The sequence below is a fragment of the Cetorhinus maximus genome, chromosome 28 (genome assembly GCF_964194155.1).
Source record: "Cetorhinus maximus chromosome 28, sCetMax3.hap1.1, whole genome shotgun sequence".
NCBI lineage: Eukaryota > Metazoa > Chordata > Chondrichthyes > Lamniformes > Cetorhinidae > Cetorhinus > Cetorhinus maximus.
This window is the reverse complement of record NC_135906.1, coordinates 3,359,224-3,377,382: the sequence shown is the minus strand read 5'-3', so window position 1 is coordinate 3,377,382 and position 18,159 is coordinate 3,359,224. Positions and strand designations below refer to the sequence as shown.

Below are 18,159 nucleotides of genomic sequence, written 5' to 3'. Positions count from 1 at the left end.
AGATTTAATCGGAAAGCTATCTGTTTCCCACCCGTTGATTGAGACTGCGCTACTGATGTTAGTGTAGAGCAGTTGGATCCAATTTCGAATTCCCTCCCCAAAGCCCATTTTGGAGAGCACATCCCCCATGTAGGTGTGCGATATTCTGTCAAAGGCCTTCTCATGATCCAAGCTGATGAGGCAGGTATCCACACCCCTGTCCTGTACGTAGGCAATCGTATCCCTGAGCAGCGCCAGGCTGTCAGAGATCTTCCTGCCTGGCACAGAGCAGGTCTGGTCAGGGTGAATCACCAATTCCAGAGCGGATTTGACCCGGTTGGCGATGACCTTGGACAGAATCTTATAGTCCACATTCAACAGTGAAATGGGTCGCCAATTTCTAATTTCCTCCCTTTCCCCCTTGTGCTTGTAGATGAGGGTGATGATGCCTTTCCTCATGGATTCTGACATACTACCGGCCAGGAGCATACTCTCGTACACCCCTAGCAGGGCTGGGCCGATCAAGTCCCACAGAGCCGAATACAACTCCGCCGGCAAGCCGTCGCTTCCGGGGGTTTTACTCTTCTCGAAGGACTCGAGGGCCTTAGTCAGTTCCTCAGGAGTTAGCGGTTTGTCCAGGCTCTCCCGCGTACTGTGGTCTAAGACCTCCGTGATAGAGGACAGGAAGGACTGGGAGGCCGTGCTGTCCGTGGGCTTCACGTCATACAATCCGGCATAAAAGGATTTGCTGATCCTCAGAATGTCGGACCGTGATGACTTTACTGAGCCGTCTTCTTCCTTCAGGCTGCTGATCACAGAGCGCTCTCTGTGTACCTTTTGGAAGAAGAAACGTGAGCACGTCTCATCCTGCTCCACGGAGCGGACTCTGGAACGGAAGATGATCTTGGAGGCCTCCGAGGCAAAGTGCGAGGCTTGCTGGCCCTTCACCTCTTGGAGCTCCTCCTTGACATCGACCCCCATCGACCGCAGCCGGAGCAGATTCTGCATCTTTTCCTGGAGTCGGGACATTTCCCTCTGTTCCTTTCTAGCTTTCTGGGTGCCTTTGCGGATGAAAAACCTCTTGATGCTTCCCTTGATCACTTCCCACCAGTGTGTCAGGGACTCAAAGAGGGGTTTCACGGTTCTCCAACCTTTGTAATCCCTCTTGAGCTCCTCAATGTTCTCTGGGGTCAGCAGTTGCACATTTAGCTTCCATGCCCCCCTGCCCACCCTCAGGTCTTCCTCCAAGTGGCAGTCCGCCAGTAGGAGGCAGTGGTCAGAGAAGAACACCGGCTTGACATCGGTGGATCTGACTGTGAATGCACGGGACACAAACAGGAAGTCTATCCTGGAACGAATGGACCCGTCTGGCCGCGACCAGGTGTATCTACGCTGCGCTCCGTCTGCAGGGTTGCTGAAGACGTCGTGCAGCTTGGCATCCTTAACTGTATCCATCAGGGATCTGGACGTAGCGTCCAATCTGCTTCCGGCCCTGCCGGATCGTCCAGCCGCATCGATGATGCAGTTGAAGTCCCCGCCCAGAATGACCGGCCTGGAGGTCGCCAGCAGCAGTGGGAGCTGCTGAAAAACCTCCAGCCGCTCAGCCCCTTGTGCCGGGCCGTACACGTTAATTAAACTGATAAGAACAGATTTTTTCTTTTTTTTGTAAAAATATACTTTATTCATAAAAAATCTTCAATCACATTCAAAACCATTTCAAAAACAACATTACAAGGGTACAATCCAGGTTAAACTTTTACAAAATGTATCACCAGGTGCATCTGTACAAACAATATTACAATCATTTACAGCCTTTCATTTTGATCTGTACAGCCCGAGGGGCTCTAAACAGTTCCCAGTCTCTCGGTGCGCTGTGGTAGAAAGGTCTTAGACAGCGACCCTTCCCCATTGCGCCTTTGCGGCAGCTGCCCCAAGCTTTAGTGCGTCCCTCAGCACCTAGTCCTGGACTTTGGATTGTGCCAGTCCGCAACAATCGGTCGGGGACAACTCTTTGTGCTGGAAGACCAACAAGTTTCGGGCAGACCAAAGCGCGTCTTTCACCGAGTTGATGATCCTCCAGCTGCAGTCGATGTTTGTCTCGGTGTGTGTCCCTGGGAACAGCCCGTAGAGCACAGAGTCCTGTGTCACAGAACTGCTCGGGATGAACCTCGACAGCAACCACTGCATCTCTCTCCAGACTTTCTTTGCAAAGGCACAATCCACAAGGAGGTGAACAACGGTCTCTTCCCCACCACAGCCACCTCGAGGGCAACGTGCAGAGGGGGTGAGACTCCTGGCGTGTAGGAAGGATCTGACGGGGAGGGCCTTTCTCACCACCAGCCAAGCTACGTCTTGGTGCTTGTTGGAAAGTTCTGGCGATGAGGCATTCTGCCAAATGACTTTGACAGTCTGCTCGGGGAACCATCCCACAGGGTCCACCCTCTCCTTTTCCCACAGGGCCTCTAGGACGTTACGTGCTGACCACTGCCTGATGGACTTGTGGTCAAAGGTGTTTTTCTGCATCAATTTTTCCACCAGGGACAGGTGGTACGGCACGGTCCAACTACTTGGAGCGTTCCGCGGCAGCGTGGCCAGACCCATCCTTCGCAACACCGGGGACAGGTAGAACCTCAGCACGTAGTGACACTTGGTGTTTGCGTACTGAGGGTCTACGCACCGCTTGATGCAGCCACACACAAAGGTGGCCATCAGTATGAGGGCGATGTTGGGCACGTTTTTTCCCCCTTTAACTAGAGGCTTGTACATCGCGTCCCTGCAGACACGATCCATTTTCGACCTCCAGATAAAGCGGAAGATGGCTCGAGTGATCGCCATCGCGCAGGAGTGTGGAATGGGCCAGACCTGCGCCACGTACAGCAAAAGCGAGAGTACCTCACACCTGATGACCAGGTTCTTACCCGCAATGGAGAGGGAGCGTCGCTCCCACATGCCCAGTTTCCTTTTCACCATAGCCACTCGCTCCTTCCAGTTTCTAACGCATGCCCCGGTCCCTCCGAACCATATCCCCAGCACCTTCAGGCCGTCAGCCCTGACAGTGAAGGGGACAAAGGATCGGTCAGCCCAGTTCCCAAAGAACATGGCCTCGCTCTTCCCACGATTTACCTTGGCTCCCGAGGCCAGTTCGAACTGGTCGCAGACGTGCATCAGTCTGCGCACCGACAGCGGATCCGAGCAGAAGACGGCGACGTCGTCCATGTACAGGGAGGCTTTTACCTGAGTGCCTCCACTGCCTGGGATCGTCACTCCTCTTATGCCCGGATCCTTCCTGATGGACTCGGCAAAGGGTTCTATGCAGCACACGAAAAGGACAGGCGAGAGAGGACAGCCCTGCCTGACTCCAGATTTAATCGGAAAGCTATCTGTTTCCCACCCGTTGATTGAGACTGCGCTACTGATGTTAGTGTAGAGCAGTTGGATCCAATTTCGAATTCCCTCCCCAAAGCCCATTTTGGAGACCACATCCCCCATGTAGGTGTGCGATATTCTGTCAAAGGCCTTCTCCTGATCCAAGCTGATGAGGCAGGTATCCACACCCCTGTCCTGTACATAGGCAATCGTATCCCTGAGCAGCGCCAGGCTGTCAGAGATCTTCCTGCCTGGCACAGAGCAGGTCTGGTCAGGGTGAATCACCAATTCCAGAGCGGATTTGACCCGGTTGGCGATGACCTTGGACAGAATCTTATAGTCCACATTCAACAGTGAAATGGGTCGCCAATTTCTAATTTCCTCCCTTTCCCCCTTGTGCTTGTAGATGAGGGTGATGATGCCTTTCCTCATGGATTCTGACATGCTGCCGGCCAGGAGCATACTCTCGTACACTTCTAGCAGGTCTGGGCCGATCAAGTCCCACAGAGCCGAATACAACTCCGCCGGCAGGCCGTCGCTTCCGGGGGTTTTACTCTTCTCGAAGGACTCGAGGGCCTTAGTCAGTTCGTCAGGAGTTAGCGGTTTGTCTAGGCTCTCCCGCGTACTGTGGTCTAAGACCTCCGTGATAGAGGACAGGAAGGACTGGGAGGCCGTGCTGTCCGTGGGCTTCACGTCATACAGACCGGCATAAAAGGATTTGCTGATCCTCAGAATGTCGGACCGTGATGACTTTACTGAGCCGTCTTCTTCCTTCAGGCTGCTGATCACAGAGCGCTCTCTGTGTACCTTTTGGAAGAAGAAACGTGAGCACGTCTCATCCTGCTCCACGGAGCGGACTCTGGAACGGAAGATGATCTTGGAGGCCTCCGAGGCAAAGTGCGAGGCTTGCTGGCCCTTCACCTCTTGGAGCTCCTCCTTGACATCGACCCCCATCGACTGCAGCCGGAGCAGATTCTGCATCTTTTCCTGGAGTCGGGACATTTCCCTCTGTTCCTTTCTAGCTTTCTGGGTGCCTTTGCGGATGAAAAACCTCTTGATGCTTCCCTTGATCACTTCCCACCAGTGTGTCAGGGACTCAAAGAGGGGTTTCACGGTTCTCCAACCTTTGTAATCCCTCTTGAGCTCCTCAATGTTCTCTGGGGTCAGCAGTTGCACATTTAGCATCCATGCCCCCCTGCCCACCCTCAGGTCTTCCTCCAAGTGGCAGTCCGCCAGTAGGAGGCAGTGGTCAGAGAAGAACACCGGCTTGACCTCGGTGGATCTGACTGTGAATGCACGGGACACAAAGAGGAAGTCTATCCTGGAACGAATGGACCCGTCTGGCCGCGACCAGGTGTATCTACGCTGCGCTCGGTCTGCAGGGTTGCTGAAGACGTCGTGCAGCTTGGCATCCTTAACTGTTTCCATCAGGGATCTGGACGTAGCGTCCAAACTGCTGCCGGCCCTGCCGGATCGTCCAGCCGCATCGATGATGCAGTTGAAGTCACCGCCCAGAATGACCGGCCTGGAGGTCGCCAGCAGCAGTGGGAGCTGCTGAAAAACCTCCAGCCGCTCAGCTCCTTGTGACGGGCCATACACGTTAATTAACCGGAGTGGAGCGTTCTTGTACATTACGTCTGCTACGAGGAGTCGCCCGCCCACCACCTCCTTGACCTCGGAGACGGTGAAGTTGCCTCCCCGCAGCAGAATACCCAGGCCGGAGGAACGAGAGTCGTTTCCGCCCGACCAGATCGATGGCCCGTGGGACCACCACCGTGACCATTGCCTGTAGGAGCTGAACTGGATAACCTCACTTATCCACGTTAAACTCCATCTGCCAAATTTTGGCCCATTCACCTAACCTGTCCATATCCATTTGTAAATTTCTCATTTCTTCACTGCAACTTACTTTCCCACCTATTTTGGTGTCATCTGCAAATTTAGCTATGGTACCTTCTACTCCTGAATCCAAGTAAATAGTTGGGGCCCAAGGACCGAACCCTGTGGCACCCCACTAGTTACAGCTTGCCATCCACAAAAGACCCATTTATCCTGACTCTCTGCTTTCTGTTGGTTAGCCAAAGCTCTATCCAAGCAAATATATTACCCTTAGCTGCGTGTGATCTTATCTTGTGTATTAATCTTTTGTGCGGCACCTTATCAAATGCCTTCTGGAAGTCCAGACATACTACATCTACAGGATCGCCATTATCCACTTTGCTTGTCACATCTTCAAAGAACTCTAGCAATTTAGTCAAACACGATTTAGTCTTCATAAAGCCATGCTGACTCTGATGGATTGCATTTTGACTTGCATTTTAGGAGGGTAGTGAAGGCATTGGAGAGAGTGCAGAAGAGGTTTACGAGTTTGGTTCCAGGGGCGAGGAAGTTGAGTTATGAAGTAAGATTGGAGAAGTTGGGACTGTATTCCTTGGGGAAAAGAAGTCTGAGAGGAGACTTGATAGAGGTATTGAAAATCATGAGGTATCTGGAGAGAGTAGATAGGGAGAAACTGCTTGCACCGATGAAAGGATCGAGAAGGAGCGGGCACAGGTTTAAAGTAACTAGCAGAAGAAGCAAAAGTGATAGGAGCAGCGAGTGGTCAGGGTCTGGAATGCACCGCCTGATAGCGTGGCGGAGGCAGGTTCAATTGAAGAGGGAATGAGATGATTATTTGAAAAGAAAGCATGTGCTGGGTTACGTGGAGAAGGCAGGAGAATGGCACGAAGTGAAATGTTCATTGGGAGAGCTGGTGCAGTCACGACGGGCGGAATGGGCTCCTTGTGCAGTGTAAGGATTGTGTGAACGTGGATGTAGACGTTTCCGAGTAGCTGTGTAAAGTGTGTGAGCTTTGAGGTGTGAGTTTTGACTGTTGCTGTATCAGCAGCAGCAGCAGCAGCGGGCGGGAGCGGCAGCAGAGAGCTGGTTGAAAGTGTTGTGAGGCGAAAGGTGCAGCTGAGAGAGTGTTTGAGAGGTGTATTTGCAAGTGAAAGATGTTTTTGTATGAGTGAGGTAGAGTGTTTGTGAGATGAGAGTGGTGTCTGTGAGCGTTGGGTGAGCGTGCGTGTTTTTTGTGTGTAGATGGTGCGGGTGAGTGAGAAAGAAAGAAAGTTGTGTTTTGAAAGATGTGCATGTTGAAAAGTAAAGAAAGCAGATGTTTGTAAGAAAACTATTTTTAGCATTGAAAATCCCCTGGAAAGGGGTGGTGCACCATTCCCAGAGATACTGCAATACCGGGTCGATGCGTGGAGTGGACGGAGCAAGCCCCTATTCCATCTCCCTGCTCCAAAAATCAATTTAATATATGGTCCCCAGATAAGGGACGTATCAGATATTAAACTGATAAGAACAGATTTTTTTTTTTTTTTTTGTAAAAATATACTTTATTCATAAAATATCTTCAATCACATTCCAAACCATTTCAAAAACAACATTACAAGGGTACAATCCAGGTTAAACTTTTACAAAATGTATCACCAGGTGCATCAGTACAAACAATATTACAATCATTTACAGCCTTTCATTTTGATCTGTACAGCCCGAGGGGCTCTAAACAGTTCCCAGTCTCTCGGTGCGCTGTGGTAGAAAGGTCTTAGACAGCGACCCTTCCCCATTGCGCCTTTGCGGCAGCTGCCCCAAGCTTTAGTGCGTCCCTCAGCACCTAGTCCTGGACTTTGGATTGTGCCAGTCCGCAACAATCGGTCGGGGACAACTCTTTGTGCTGGAAGACCAACAAGTTTCGGGCAGACCAAAGCGCCTCTTTCACCGAGTTGATGATCCTCCAGCTGCAGTCGATGTTTGTCTCGATGTGTGTCCCTGGGAACAGCCCGTAGAGCACAGAGTCCTGTGTCACAGAACTGCTCGGGATGAACCTCGACAGCAACCACTGCATCTCTCTCCAGACTTTCTTTGCAAAGGCACAATCCACAAGGAGGTGGACAACGGTCTCTTCCCCACCACAGCCACCTCGAGGGCAACGTGCAGAGGGGGTGAGCTTCCTGGCGTGTAGGAAGGATCTGACGGGGAGGGCCTTTCTCACCACCAGCCAAGCTACGTCTTGGTGCTTGTTGGAAAGTTCTGGCGATGAGGCATTCTGCCAAATGACTTTGACAGTCTGCTCGGGGAACCATCCCACAGGGTCCACCCTCTCCTTATCCCTCAGGGCCTCTAGGACGTTACGTGCTGACCACTGCCTGATGGACTTGTGGTCAAAGGTGTTTTTCTGCATCAATTTTTCCACCAGGGACAGGTGGTACGGCACGGTCCAACTACTTGGAGCGTTCCGCGGCAGCGTGGCCAGACCCATCCTTCGCAACACCGGGGACAGGTAGAACCTCAGCACGTAGTGACACTTGGTGTTTGCGTAGTGAGGGTCTACGCACCGCTTGATGCAGCCGCACACAAAGGTGGCCATCAGTATGAGGGCGATGTTGGGCACGTTTTTTCCCCCTTTATCTAGAGGCTTGTACATCGCGTCCCTGCGGACACGATCCATTTTCGACCTCCAGATAAAGCGGAAGATGGCTCGAGTGATCGCCGTCGCGCAGGAGTCTGGAATGGGCCAGACCTGCGCCACGTACAGCAACAGCGAGAGTACCTCGCACCTGATGACCAGGTTCTTACCCGCAATGGAGAGGGAGCGTCGCTCCCACATGCCCAGTTTCCTTTTCACCATAGCCACTCGCTCCTTCCAGTTTCTAACGCATGCCCCGGTCCCTCCGAACCATATCCCCAGCACCTTCAGGCCGTCAGCCCTGACAGTGAAGGGGACAAAGGATCGGTCAGCCCAGTTCCCAAAGAACATGGCCTCGCTCTTCCCACGATTTACCTTGGCTCCCGAGGCCAGTTCGAACTGGTCGCAGATGTGCATCAGTCTGCGCACCGACAGCGGATCCGAGCAGAAGACGGCGACGTCGTCCATGTACAGGGAGGCTTTTACCTGAGTGCCTCCACTGCCTGGGATCGTCACTCCTCTTATGCCCGGATCCTTCCTGATGGACTCGGCAAAGGGTTCTATGCAACACACGAAAAGGACAGGCGAGAGAGGACAGCCCTGCCTGACTCCAGATTTGATCGGGAAGCTATCTGTTTCCCACCCATTGATTGAGACTGCGCTACTGATGTTAGTGTAGAGCAGTTGGATCCAATTTCGAATTCCCTCCCCAAAGCCCATTTTGGAGACCACATCCCCCATGTAGGTGTGCGATATTCTGTCAAAGGCCTTCTCCTGATCCAAGCTGATGAGGCAGGTATCCACACCCCTGTCCTGTACATAGGCAATCGTATCCCTGAGCAGCGCCAGGCTGTCAGAGATCTTCCTGCCTGGCACAGAGCAGGTCTGGTCAGGGTGAATCACCAATTCCAGAGCGGATTTGACCCGGTTGGCGATGACCTTGGACAGAATCTTATAGTCCACATTCAACAGTGAAATGGGTCGCCAATTTCTAATTTCCTCCCTTTCCCCCTTGTGCTTGTAGATGAGGTTGATGATGCCCTTCCTCATGGATTCTGACATACTACCGGCCAGGAGCATACTCTCGTACACTCCTAGCAGGTCTGGGCCGATCAAGTCCCACAGAGCCGAATACAACTCCGCCGTCAAGCCGTCGCTTCCGGGGGTTTTACTCTTCTCGAAGGACTCGAGGGCCTTAGTCAGTTCCTCAGGAGTTAGCGGTTTGTCCAGGCTCTCCCGCGTACTGTGGTCTAAGACCTCCGTGATAGAGGACAGGAAGGACTGGGAGGCCGTGCTGTCCGTGGGCTTCACGTCATACAGTCCGGCATAAAAGGATTTGCTGATCCTCAGAATGTCGGACCGTGATGACTTTACTGAGCCGTCTTCTTCCTTCAGGCTGCTGATCACAGAGCGCTCTCTGTGTACCTTTTGGAAGAAGAAACGTGAGCACGTCTCATCCTGCTCCACGGAGCGGACTCTGGAACGGAAGATGATCTTGGAGGCCTCCGAGGCAAAGTGCGAGGCTTGCTGGCCCTTCACCTCTTGGAGCTCCTCCTTGACATCGACCCCCATCGACTGCAGCCGGAGCAGATTCTGCATCTTTTTCTGGAGTCGGGACATTTCCCTCTGTTCCTTTCTAGCTTTCTGGGTGCCTTTACGGATGAAAAACCTCTTGATGCTTCCCTTGATCACTTCCCACCAGTCTGTCAGGGACTCAAAGAGGGGTTTCACGGTTCTCCAACCTTTGTAATCCCTCTTGAGCTCCTCAATGTTCTCTGGGGTCAGCAGTTGCACATTTAGCTTCCATGCCCCCCTGCCCACCCTCAGGTCCTTCTCCAAGTGGCAGTCCGCCAGTAGGAGGCAGTGGTCAGAGAAGAACACCGGCTTGACCTCGGTGGATCTGACTGTGAATGCACGGGACACAAACAGGAAGTCTATCCTGGAACGAATGGACCCGTCTGGCCGCGACCAGGTGTATCTACGCTGCGCTCCGTCTGCAGGGTTGCTGAAGACGTCGTGCAGCTTGGCATCCTTAACTGTTTCCATCAGGGATCTGGACGTAGCGTCCAATCTGCTGCCGGCCCTGCCGGATCGTCCAGCCGCATCGATGATGCAGTTGAACTCCCCGCCCAGTATGACCGGCCTGGAGGTCGCCAGCAGCAGTGGGAGCTGCTGAAAAACCTCCAGCCGCTCAGCCCCTTGTGCCGGGCCATACACGTTAATTAACCGGAGTGGAGCGTTCTTGTACATTACGTCTGCTACCAGGAGTCGCCCGCCCACCACCTCCTTGACCTCGGAGATGGTGAAGTTGCCTCCCCGCAGCAGAATACCCAGGCCGGAGGAACGAGAGTCGTTTCCGCCCGACCAGATCGATGGCCCGTGGGACCACCATCGTGACCATTGCCTGTAGGAGCTGAGGTGCGGTATCGCACACTCCTGCAGAAACAACAGGTCAGCTTTGACCTTGGCTAGGTAGTCCAAGGTCGCAACACATCGCGTAGTAGATTTAATGCTACGCACATTTATGGATACAATCTTTAAACCCATTTTAAAGCATTTATTCTCCTACCAAACCCACTGTCTCTGAGAGTCCCAGACCTTTAGTCTGCTCCTTCATACCCGTAGTGAGCTCAAATTCCTTCACTTTGGATGGGCTGAGGTAGATCTCCTTGGCCGTGTTCTACTCCGGTGGCATCTGGAGGTTCACGTAGAGAGCGGGTTTTGAGATGACCTTTGCTGGAGAAGCTTCTCCAAAACTCACCCCCTCTGGGGTGTTGCTGTTCCCGGCTTCCTGGAGCTGGGGTGCGATGATTGCCTCACTGCTCCCAGATTCCAGGGGCTGTGGTGCACTGGCCTCCTCAGGTTGCAGGCAAAGTTGGGGTGCGCTGGTCTCCTTGTTGTCTCCAATTTTCTGGAGCTCGGGTGTCTCGTCCTCCAACGCCCTGGAGCTTTGCCGCCTCTTCTGTCGGTGCCGCCCTGGCACTTCATCATCCGAAGAGCTGCTGCCCTTGTCGTCCGTGTCGGATGGGAGACGCCTCTTGCCGCTTCTCTGGGAAACGCCTTTGCTTCTTCTTCGCTCCCTCTTACTTTTCTTGTTCTTCACCGTCCGCCACTCCCCCTGCTGCTTTCCCACTGCTGCCTCCTCCTCCATTGATTCGCTGTCCTGAGGACTGGGAGGTTCAGGGGGTAGTGCTGTTGATTGGCTCTCTGTTGCCTCAATCTCTTTCTCCACCTTGTCTCTCTCAGTGTCCTCCTTTGTCCCGTTGAGCTCCCTGGGGGCCTTGGTGGTTGGAGTGACACGGAACATTTCTTCTGCTTCCCCCTGGTCGGCTTTGGCTGCCTGTGCGTAAGTACGGCAGCGTTTGGGGCAGGTCCGGTAGAGGTGACTTGCCTCGCCACACAGGTTGCAGCACTTGGCCTGTTTGCAGTCTTTTGTCTGGTGCCCTTCCTGTTTGCAGATCTTGCAGAGGGAGGCGCTGCAGTTGGCCGCCACATGACCAGCCTTGCCGCATGAGCGACAATGCTTGGGTTGCCCAGCGTAGACCAGGTAGCCACGGTTTCCCCCGATAGCGAAACTGGAAGGAGGGTGGAAAATGGCTCCCTTACCATCGGTCTTTAGCGTGACCTTCAACAGGCGTTTGCCTGTCCAGATCCCCAAGTCGTCTCGAATCTCGGTGCCGCTCCCCACCTTATCGAAGTACCTGGTGAGGAAGGTGACCACGTCGGCGACAGGGACGAAGGGGTTGTACACATGCACCATCACCTCACGTTCCCGTTGCAACGGCAGAGAAAAGTGCGGCTCCGCCGTCAGGATCTTCATCTCCGGCAGGTCTCTCTTCTCCTCGAACACCCTCAGGAGCCGGACGCAGTCTGCCACCCGCTTGAACGTCACCTCAAAATAACCGCCTTTGCGGGAGTCGTGCAGGGTGAAGATCTCCGTAGCTTGGAAGCCGCACGCCTTCAACAGGATCCTCCTGGTGAAGAAGCCCCGATCCATAGGTGATCCTCCTTCGCTGTGGTTCACCGTGACTCGGACGGTGATAGGTAACCCACGGTATGGATTTGGATTGCGATTGGTTATCGCCCTTCCATCCCGACCTTGCCTTGGCAGGACCATGGTGTCGCCCCTGCAACACTTGATGTTAGCCAAAAGGCCGAGAAGCGATGAGAAAGAAAGAAAGTTGTGTTTTGAAAGATGTGCATGTTGAAAAGTAAAGAAAGCAGATGTTTGTAAGAAAACTATTTTTAGCATTGAAAATCCCCTGGAAAGGGGTGGTGCACCATTCCCAGAGATACTGCAATACCGGGTCGATGCGTGGAGTGGACGGAGCAAACCCCTATTCCATCTCCCTGCTCCAAAAATCAATTTAATATATGGTCCCCAGATAAGGGACGTATCAGATATTAAACTGATAAGAACAGATTTTTTTTTTTTTTTTGTAAAAATATACTTTATTCATAAAATATCTTCAATCACATTCAAAACCATTTCAAAACCAACATTACAAGGGTACAATCCAGGTTAAACTTTTACAAAATGTATCACCAGGTGCATCAGTACAAACAATATTACAATCATTTACAGCCTTTCATTTTGATCTGTACAGCCCGAGGGGCTCTAAACAGTTCCCAGTCTCTCGGTGCGCTGTGGTAGAAAGGTCTTAGACAGCGACCCTTCCCCATTGCGCCTTTGCGGCAGCTGCCCCAAGCTTTAGTGCGTCCCTCAGCACGTAGTCCTGGACTTTGGATTGTGCCAGTCCGCAACAATCGGTCGGGGACAACTCTTTGTGCTGGAAGACCAACAAGTTTCGGGCAGACCAAAGCGCCTCTTTCACCGAGTTGATGATCCTCCAGCTGCAGTCGATGTTTGTCTCGGTGTGTGTCCCTGGGAACAGCCCGTAGAGCACAGAGTCCTGTGTCACAGAACTGCTCGGGATGAACCTCGACAGCAACCACTGCATCTCTCTCCAGACTTTCTTTCCAAAGGCACAATCCACAAGGAGGTGAACAACGGTCTCTTCCCCACCACAGCCACCTCGTGGGCAACATGCAGAGGGGGTGAGCTTTCTGGCGTGTAGGAAGGATCTGACGGGGAGGGCCTTTCTCACCACCAGCCAAGCTACGTCTTGGTGCTTGTTGGAAAGTTCTGGCGATGAGGCATTCTGCCAAATGACTTTGACAGTCTGCTCGGGGAACCATCCCACAGGGTCCACCCTCTCCTTATCCCTCAGGGCCTCTAGGACGTTACGTGCTGACCACTGCCTGATGGACTTGTGGTCAAAGGTGTTTCTCTGCATAAATTTTTCCACCAGGGACAGGTGGTACGGCACGGTCCAACTACTTGGAGCGTTCCGCGGCAGCGTGGCCAGACCCATCCTTCGCAACACCGGGGACAGGTAGAACCTCAGCACATAGTGACACTTGGTGTTTGTGTACTGAGGGTCTACGCACCGCTTGATGCAGCCACACACAAAGGTGGCCATCAGTATGAGGGCGATGTTGGGCATGTTTTATTCCCCCTTATCTAGAGGCTTGTACATCGCGTCCCTGCGGATACGATCGCTTTTTGACCTCCAGATAAAGCGGAAGATGGCTCGAGTGATCGCCGTCGCGCAGGAGTCTGGAATGGGCCAGACCTGCGCCACGTACAGCAACAGCGAGAGTACCTCGCACCTGATGACCAGGTTCTTACCCGCAATGGAGAGGGAGCGTCGCTCCCACATGCCCAGTTTCCTTTTCACCATAGCCACTCGCTCCTTCCAGTTTCTAACGCATGCCCCGGTCCCTCCGAACCATATCCCCAGCACCTTCAGGCCGTCAGCCCTGACAGTGAAGGGGACAAAGGATCGGTCAGCCCAGTTCCCAAAGAACATGGCCTCGCTCTTCCCACGATTTACCTTGGCTCCCGAGGCCAGTTCGAACTGGTCGCAGATGTGCATCAGTCTGCGCACCGACAGCGGATCCGAGCAGAAGACGGCGACGTCGTCCATGTACAGGGAGGCTTTTACCTGAGTGCCTCCACTGCCTGGGATCGTCACTCCTCTTATGCCCGGATCCTTCCTGATGGACTCGGCAAAGGGTTCTATGCAACACACGAAAAGGACAGGCGAGAGAGGACAGCCCTGCCTGACTCCAGATTTGATCGGGAAGCTATCTGTTTCCCACCCATTGATTGAGACTGCGCTACTGATGTTAGTGTAGAGCAGTTGGATCCAATTTCGAATTCCCTCCCCAAAGCCCATTTTGGAGAGCACATCCCCCATGTAGGTGTGCGATATTCTGTCAAAGGCCTTCTCCTGATCCAAGCTGATGAGGCAGGTATCCACACCCCTGTCCTGTACATAGGCAATCGTATCCCTGAGCAGCGCCAGGCTGTCAGAGATCTTCCTGCCTGGCACAGAGCAGGTCTGGTCAGGGTGAATCACCAATTCCAGAGCGGATTTGACCCGGTTGGCGATGACCTTGGACAGAATCTTATAGTCCACATTCAACAGTGAAATGGGTCGCCAATTTCTAATTTCCTCCCTTTCCCCCTTGTGCTTGTAGATGAGGTTGATGATGCCCTTCCTCATGGATTCTGACATACTACCGGCCAGGAGCATACTCTCGTACACTCCTAGCAGGTCTGGGCCGATCAAGTCCCACAGAGCCGAATACAACTCCGCCGTCAAGCCGTCGCTTCCGGGGGTTTTACTCTTCTCGAAGGACTCGAGGGCCTTAGTCAGTTCCTCAGGAGTTAGCGGTTTGTCCAGGCTCTCCCGCGTACTGTGGTCTAAGACCTCCGTGATAGAGGACAGGAAGGACTGGGAGGCCGTGCTGTCCGTGGGCTTCACGTCATACAGTCCGGCATAAAAGGATTTGCTGATCCTCAGAATGTCGGACCGTGATGACTTTACTGAGCCGTCTTCTTCCTTCAGGCTGCTGATCACAGAGCGCTCTCTGTGTACCTTTTGGAAGAAGAAACGTGAGCACGTCTCATCCTGCTCCACGGAGCGGACTCTGGAACGGAAGATGATCTTGGAGGCCTCCGAGGCAAAGTGCGAGGCTTGCTGGCCCTTCACCTCTTGGAGCTCCTCCTTGACATCGACCCCCATCGACTGCAGCCGGAGCAGATTCTGCATCTTTTTCTGGAGTCGGGACATTTCCCTCTGTTCCTTTCTAGCTTTCTGGGTGCCTTTACGGATGAAAAACCTCTTGATGCTTCCCTTGATCACTTCCCACCAGTCTGTCAGGGACTCAAAGAGGGGTTTCACGGTTCTCCAACCTTTGTAATCCCTCTTGAGCTCCTCAATGTTCTCTGGGGTCAGCAGTTGCACATTTAGCTTCCATGCCCCCCTGCCCACCCTCAGGTCCTTCTCCAAGTGGCAGTCCGCCAGTAGGAGGCAGTGGTCAGAGAAGAACACCGGCTTGACCTCGGTGGATCTGACTGTGAATGCACGGGACACAAACAGGAAGTCTATCCTGGAACGAATGGACCCGTCTGGCCGCGACCAGGTGTATCTACGCTGCGCTCCGTCTGCAGGGTTGCTGAAGACGTCGTGCAGCTTGGCATCCTTAACTGTTTCCATCAGGGATCTGGACGTAGCGTCCAATCTGCTGCCGGCCCTGCCGGATCGTCCAGCCGCATCGATGATGCAGTTGAACTCCCCGCCCAGTATGACCGGCCTGGAGGTCGCCAGCAGCAGTGGGAGCTGCTGAAAAACCTCCAGCCGCTCAGCCCCTTGTGCCGGGCCATACACGTTAATTAACCGGAGTGGAGCGTTCTTGTACATTACGTCTGCTACCAGGAGTCGCCCGCCCACCACCTCCTTGACCTCGGAGATGGTGAAGTTGCCTCCCCGCAGCAGAATACCCAGGCCGGAGGAACGAGAGTCGTTTCCGCCCGACCAGATCGATGGCCCGTGGGACCACCATCGTGACCATTGCCTGTAGGAGCTGAGGTGCGGTATCGCACACTCCTGCAGAAACAACAGGTCAGCTTTGACCTTGGCTAGGTAGTCCAAGGTCGCAACACATCGCGTAGTAGATTTAATGCTACGCACATTTATGGATACAATCTTTAAACCCATTTTAAAGCATTTATTCTCCTACCAAACCCACTGTCTCTGAGAGTCCCAGACCTTTAGTCTGCTCCTTCATACCCGTAGTGAGCTCAAATTCCTTCACTTTGGATGGGCTGAGGTAGATCTCCTTGGCCGTGTTCTGCTCCGGTGGCATCTGGAGGTTCACGTAGAGAGCGGGTTTTGAGATGACCTTTGCTGGAGAAGCTTCTCCAAAACTCACCCCCTCTGGGGTGTTGCTGTTCCCGGCTTCCTGGAGCTGGGGTGCGATGATTGCCTCACTGCTCCCAGATTCCAGGGGCTGTGGTGCACTGGCCTCCTCAGGTTGCAGGCAAAGTTGGGGTGCGCTGGTCTCCTTGTTGTCTCCAATTTTCTGGAGCTCGGGTGTCTCGTCCTCCAACGCCCTGGAGCTTTGCCGCCTCTTCTGTCGGTGCCGCCCTGGCACTTCATCATCCGAAGAGCTGCTGCCCTTGTCGTCCGTGTCGGATGGGAGACGCCTCTTGCCGCTTCTCTGGGAAACGCCTTTGCTTCTTCTTCGCTCCCTCTTACTTTTCTTGTTCTTCACCGTCCGCCACTCCCCCTGCTGCTTTCCCACTGCTGCCTCCTCCTCCATTGATTCGCTGTCCTGAGGACTGGGAGGTTCAGGGGGTAGTGCTGTTGATTGGCTCTCTGTTGCCTCAATCTCTTTCTCCACCTTGTCTCTCTCTGTGTCCTCCTTTGTCCCGTTGAGCTCCCTGGGGGCCTTGGTGGTTGGAGTGACACGGAACATTTCTTCTGCTTCCCCCTGGTCGGCTTTGGCTGCCTGTGCGTAAGTACGGCAGCGTTTGGGGCAGGTCCGGTAGAGGTGACTTGCCTCGCCACACAGGTTGCAGCACTTGGCCTGTTTGCAGTCTTTTGTCTGGTGCCCTTCCTGTTTGCAGATCTTGCAGAGGGAGGCGCTGCAGTTGGCCGCCACATGACCAGCCTTGCCGCATGAGCGACAATGCTTGGGTTGCCCAGCGTAGACCAGGTAGCCACGGTTTCCCCCGATAGCGAAACTGGAAGGAGGGTGGAAAATGGCTCCCTTACCATCGGTCTTTAGCGTGACCTTCAACAGGCGTTTGCCTGTCCAGATCCCCAAGTCGTCTCGAATCTCGGTGCCGCTCCCCACCTTATCGAAGTACCTGGTGAGGAAGGTGACCACGTCGGCGACAGGGACGAAGGGGTTGTACACATGCACCATCACCTCACGTTCCCGTTGCAACGGCAGAGAAAAGTGCGGCTCCGCCGTCAGGATCTTCATCTCCGGCAGGTCTCTCTTCTCCTCGAACACCCTCAGGAGCCGGACGCAGTCTGCCACCCGCTTGAACGTCACCTCAAAATAACCGCCTTTGCGGGAGTCGTGCAGGGTGAAGATCTCCGTAGCTTGGAAGCCGCACGCCTTCAACAGGATCCTCCTGGTGAAGAAGCCCCGATCCATAGGTGATCCTCCTTCGCTGTGGTTCACCGTGACTCGGACGGTGATAGGTAACCCACGGTATGGATTTGGATTGCGATTGGTTATCGCCCTTCCATCCCGACCTTGCCTTGGCAGGACCATGGTGTCGCCCCTGCAACACTTGATGTTAGCCAAAAGGCCGAGAAGCGATGAGAAAGAAAGAAAGTTGTGTTTTGAAAGATGTGCATGTTGAAAAGTAAAGAAAGCAGATGTTTGTAAGAAAACTATTTTTAGCATTGAAAATCCCCTGGAAAGGGGTGGTGCACCATTCCCAGAGATACTGCAATACCGGGTCGATGCGTGGAGTGGACGGAGCAAACCCCTATTCCATCTCCCTGCTCCAAAAATCAATTTAATATATGGTCCCCAGATAAGGGACGTATCAGATATTAAACTGATAAGAACAGATTTTTTTTTTTTTTTTGTAAAAATATACTTTATTCATAAAATATCTTCAATCACATTCAAAACCATTTCAAAACCAACATTACAAGGGTACAATCCAGGTTAAACTTTTACAAAATGTATCACCAGGTGCATCAGTACAAACAATATTACAATCATTTACAGCCTTTCATTTTGATCTGTACAGCCCGAGGGGCTCTAAACAGTTCCCAGTCTCTCGGTGCGCTGTGGTAGAAAGGTCTTAGACAGCGACCCTTCCCCATTGCGCCTTTGCGGCAGCTGCCCCAAGCTTTAGTGCGTCCCTCAGCACGTAGTCCTGGACTTTGGATTGTGCCAGTCCGCAACAATCGGTCGGGGACAACTCTTTGTGCTGGAAGACCAACAAGTTTCGGGCAGACCAAAGCGCCTCTTTCACCGAG

The 18,159-nt window shown here is 53.3% G+C and overlaps 3 pseudogenes; all 3 read right to left on the bottom strand.

Annotated features, from left to right (window-relative positions):
- Positions 1-6,545: 6,545 nt before the first annotated feature.
- LOC144669086 (U2 spliceosomal RNA) lies at positions 6,546-6,725 on the bottom strand (annotated as a pseudogene).
- A 5,343-nt stretch (positions 6,726-12,068) lies between these two features.
- LOC144669141 (U2 spliceosomal RNA) lies at positions 12,069-12,247 on the bottom strand (annotated as a pseudogene).
- A 5,343-nt stretch (positions 12,248-17,590) lies between these two features.
- On the bottom strand, positions 17,591-17,769 carry LOC144669140 (U2 spliceosomal RNA; annotated as a pseudogene).
- Between the last annotated feature and the right edge of the window lie 390 nt (positions 17,770-18,159).